Consider the following 5612-nt stretch of genomic DNA (forward strand, 5'->3'; position numbering starts at 1 on the left):
GGTCTTCTCGTGCGGTTCTATCGTACGGTTCCCGTCCATACCACTAGCGAACATTCGTTCGTTCGTTCGTTCGTGCGGATAATGAATACGCACCTTAAGCATCCACGGTGACTACGATAGCGGCGCATATTGGTTCAGATTCAAAAAAATCGACGCATAGGGGTCAAGAAAAAAATTTCGAAAATTTCAACAATGATATTATTTTCATCAGATGATGGGTCCATTTATTCAAATTTATCACGATCCACTTTTCAATCGTAATAAAAAAAGCGTACAGGAATGTTGTTTTCGTTAGATTTTGTAGTTTAAATATATCAGTTATTTGCTGATAATGGTTTAGTGTTGCTAATATATTTTGGTTCTTAGTTCAGAGACTTGGAAATAAATTAAATTATAATGGATTTTGAAGACCAAGGTAAGTACTTTTTAAGAGAATTTTATTAACTTAAATATTTTTTTATGAAGCTAGTAGTTACAAACATAGCAGATCGTTTCTGAAAAAAAAATAAACTTTGAAATTGCGTATCTTTAGAACTCCGCAGATCTCCGCTTCTGTATTTTATAATTTTTAAAAGGTATTATACCAAGTTTAATTTACCACAAGTATCTTACCCCAAGAGACCCCGAGGTAGATGATATATAAAAAAGAATTTTAAATTGACCAGTAGTCTGATTTTTGTACCATGGATAATTTCTTGAATTATTATACTAATATTTTTTGAGTAACTCTCGATTGGTAAAAGTGTAACTATAGAGACTCACATGTTTCTCCCGTACTCTATTCCTTTTATTTTTAGGAACAATAAACCGCAGATCAATATGTGAGAGGTTTTTGAAAATGGGTTTTAATAATAGGTCAGAAGTGGATATTATTGATGAAATTATTTCATTTTTGTGTGATAATAATATTCCTAACATATTATGGAAAAAAAAGCAAATTGAAAATTTTGTTTCGAAATGGTCAGAAAAGTGGAGGAAATGTAATTATACTTGGAGCAGTTTTATTTCCAACAATTGTGTCTGGGTGAATAAAAATTTACTTCAAATGGAAGAGAATCAATCTTTTGATGACCCTGGCCCTTCAAGAAGAATTTTTTTTTCAGAATTGTCCAAGTCCCAAAAAAATAAAGAGACCAAAGGTGTATATTGCCAAGGAATTAATTTATAATATCTTACAGAAAAAAATATGTTTTTTTATTTACATAATGCTGCAAATAGCTTTTAATTAATGGCAAAGATTAAAAATCAATTTATTTCTAGAAATTAGAGATTCTTACACCTTGGAAGTTCTGGCATATGCTACAGTTTCTAATTTAAGGAAGGAACATAAAAATGAGACGGCAAAAGCAGTACAACTAGGGCTTGAATTTCCAGAGAAAGTAGTCGCCACTAAAAATAAGTGAAGATTTACCCGCAGATGACACTCATATGGCAACAGAATATTATTGTCAATCAGATAGTAAAGATGAACTAGAAGAAAGTGGTGGTGAATCATATCATGAAGAAAATGAGTTTGAAAACTCCATTTAACGCATATTGCAACTTATGTTTTTTTCTTTAATTTAGACCAGATAACCTAATGGGTATTCTTTTTTTAACTAGGTTCGAAGCATTTTTCAAACCTTTTTAAAAACCATAATTTTTGAATAAAATTCATAGAAAATCCACCTTTTTTAATATTTTTATACTAAACATAGTCTGAAATATATTTGTTTATTCCTTGGACTATCTTTGTCATGTTAATAAATCCGCCATTAAACCTAATAAGTCTAGAATTTGTAATAAAATTAAAAATATCCTGTGCGCCACTTTTTGGCAATCTGAACCACTGTGCGGCGATTAGACGCGATCGAACAGTCCTTTAGAATATATACAGTCCCTGGGTAGCATCTGAGTTAAAAAATATAAAAACGTAGATGGTGACGAACCGATCTCTACAAAAGAAGAAACGGCCAGGAGTTATTGCTTGATTTAAGCTTTCAGCACATAAGTGGTCATTACAAAAATTTTACAAGAATGACTCCTACTGACTTCGAAAATATATTAAGGATTGGACCAAAAATTTCAAAAAATGATACATATATGAGGCAGCCAATATCAGCACAGGATAGGTAATTTCCACTAGCCATCAAAAATTCCAATTGGCATTTTTTTATTGTTTTTTAGATTAGCAGTCATGCTAAGATATTTAGCGACAGGCGATTCCTATACTAGTTTGCAATATTTATTCAGAATATCGAAACATTCTATTAGTGAAATAATTCCAGATGTTTGTAATGCACTTGTGAAAGAATTAAAATAATATGTGAAGGTAAAACCATTTTATTTTTTCAGTATCAAATTTTTAAACAAAATTATACATTCGTATAAAAAATAAAGTTTTGCTTCTAATTACAAATGTTTGCTAAAAGATACATTAGAACACACAAAACTAATATACAGGATCGCTGATATGTATGCGAACGGTCGATTATTAGGTAAAATATACAAGGTACCGCAAAAAGCTAAATACAAAAGTTATAGAATTTTTAAATGCATACTAAAATAAATTAAATTTAAGTATACAGGGTCGGTCATAAAGGTGTGGCACGTCAAAATGTACTTTTTAATTTCCAGACATGATTTAATCTCATTTTCTACGTCTATAAATACTAACTTGAGAATTAATGTCAAATATTAAGTATCACAGTTCCCGCAGAATAGCATCGTTAAATGAAGGCTGTACTTAAACTGCCGTTAAACGGTAGCTTACTAAAATGCCGTTAATAGGTATGACGTCGTTGATGTGACGCACTTGACGGCTTTATGAAATATAGGAATTTTATAAGGACTAACCAACGCTATCCACCCCACCAAATAACCAACTTAACCAACGCAACTAACCTCGACGCTAATAAAAAATATAAAAAACGAATATAAATTAGTAAAAATCAACCAACCCCACCAAATAACCAACTAACCAATGAATTAACACCGTCCAAATAACCACGCTAACCAACCCGCCAAATAACTAAACCAATCCAACCAAAAAGTGTAAAACCAATGCAATAAGATCACGCTATAAGCAAAAAAAAATATAAAAAAGTCTTGGTCGGTGTGAGATTTGAACTACAGACCATCCGCTTACGAAGCGTTAGCCTCAGCCACCACAGGTGCTCTTGCAAAAAGCTTAAGGCTAGGCATTACTTTCCGCCGACATGAACGACGTCACAATATCTATTAACGGCATTTTAGTAGGCTACCGTTTAACGGCTGTTTAAGTACATCGTTAAATGAAACCTAATCGAAATTTAATAATTCGGAAACGGTTGGTTTGAGTTACATTGTGTGTATCTCGATTTGCTTAGAATTGAAGAAAGAATTGAAATATGCAGGGAATTATTAATATATAGTAATGAATTATATCATACAGGGGGTTCCACTTAAAAAATGAAACTTTGATGTGCCACGACTTTATGACCGACCCTGTATACTTAAATTTATTAGTCGGCAATGGACATTTAAAAACCCTACAACTTTAAAATTTAACTTTTTTACGGTACCTCGTATATTTTACCTAATAATCGACCGTTCCCATACATATTAGCGACCCTGAGAAGAATATAGAAATAACGCTATTAAACAAAATTATACATTTGTATAAAAAATAAAGTTTTGTTCTATAAATATTTACTAAAAGATACATTAATCTAAGAATACAACAAAATAATATATAAGTAAAATATATAGAAAGAATATAGAAATAAAGCTATTAAACATAATTATTATTAATATCATCTGAAAAATGAGACTATGGAGAATATATTGAATTTTGTGGAGAAACTGGAGAGAGTGTAGAAGTTGATTGTTGTGTGTTGTTGACACTGAACACAGTTGAAAACTGTGTATAAGAAGTCAATAAAGGAACGTGGAGTTTGATAAATAGTCGCAGTACTGCTGGCTGCTTGAGGAGAAGGCAATGGATTGGGCACTGTTTGATGTTGAGGATATGTGTTCGAAGGTAACTGTTGTGTGTAGTTAGCATACACATCTTGATGAGAGGCAGATGAATTTGAAAAAACAGTAGAAGACGAGGGCGGTCTAAAAGCAGTCTGTGGTTTGGAGTAGTGTATGATATGTTGTGATTGAACGGATGGATTTGACTTTACAGTCAAATCCATCCGTTGGAGTAGTGTATGATATGTTGTGATTGAACGGATGGATTTGACTTTACAGTCAAATCCATCCGTTCTTGATCGAGTAGCTTGATCGAGCTAGCAAAATTCGCATTTTCTTGATATCGGCGAGAGCAAACAATTAAAATTATGAGATATGGTAAATAATTGTAAATAATTAGGGTCATATTCACAAAAGAATGAATTCTGCTGGCTTAGCTATACTAACTGGATATATGGTGGATTTCAATTGTATCTTTATTAGAAAGTCATTACTTGTTTCTACTTTTTATGAGTTCTAGGGCAATAAATAGTAGATTTTTTTTTCAGATACCATCGTCTTCTGAAGCTTGGCTGGAAGTGTCAGAGGTGTTTGAAAATGTTTGGAATTTACCTCGCTGTGTAGGTGCTGTCGATGGAAAGCACATAATTTTGCAAGCACCAATAAATTCAGGCAGTGATTTTTTTTAATTATAAATCACAATTCAGTATAGTATTGATGGCCGTTGTTGATGGGAATTATAATTTTCTATTTGCTGACATTGGTTGTCAGGGAAGAATTTCTGATGGTGGAATATTTAAGGATTCAAAATGTTATCAATTATTAAGTAACAACAGGTTAAAATTGCCTCCACCAAAAGAACTACCAGGCCGTAAAATAAAAATTTCCTATTTCTTTGCAGCTGATAGTGCATTTGCATTAAGCGAAAATGCAATGAAACCATTCCCAGGCGACCATCCCAGAGGAAGTCCAAAAAGAATTTTTAATTATAGGCTTTGTCGAGCCGGCCGAGTTGTCGAAAATATATTTGGCATTGTTAGTTCTGTGTTTCGGGTATTAAGAAAACCAATGCTTTTACAACCCGACAGAGCAGAATTGTAGTGTATGCTTGCATTTATCTGCATAATACTTAAGGAAACGTTCTCCCAACACACCCCAGACATCATTGGACCATGATGAAAATGGGACTGTAGTACCTGGAACGTGGAGAAATGATGACAATACCTCGTCAATGATTCCTATAAGAGGAGTACCAAGAAGATCTTCTGCTTATGTCATGAAACTACGAGATGAAATAGCAAATTATTGCGTTAAGGAGGGGGCTATATCGTGGCAAATATCTCATGCTTAATACGTATTATTGTTAGAAAAAACAATTTCTAAGAGAATAGAAATTTGACACTATTCTATCCTGACAATAACTAATTACGTAGAAAGATAAATAAATTATTTCATAAATTTTGTGCGACTCTGAAAATATTATGTAATAAACACATTGTATTGAAATACAACCCGTATTTAGACGTTTCCTAGGTTCATTCCGATCCTCCAAGAATGCGAATGGTTCATAAGCAAACCAACGGCTTTCATACATATCTTTTCCACCTGTTTGGAAAGCATTAAAAAATGATTACATACCTCGTATTAGATATTAACTTTAAATATGTATTACTATA

General features: G+C 32.6%; 1 pseudogene; it reads left to right on the forward strand.

Annotated features, from left to right (window-relative positions):
- Window positions 1-396: 396 nt before the first annotated feature.
- Window positions 397-5245, forward strand: LOC115885683 (annotated as a pseudogene).
- Window positions 5246-5612: the final 367 nt, after the last annotated feature.

The sequence above is a fragment of the Sitophilus oryzae genome, unplaced genomic scaffold (genome assembly GCF_002938485.1).
Source record: "Sitophilus oryzae breed Bouriz unplaced genomic scaffold, Soryzae_2.0 scaffold_41_pilon_pilon, whole genome shotgun sequence".
Taxonomy (NCBI): domain Eukaryota; kingdom Metazoa; phylum Arthropoda; class Insecta; order Coleoptera; family Curculionidae; genus Sitophilus; species Sitophilus oryzae.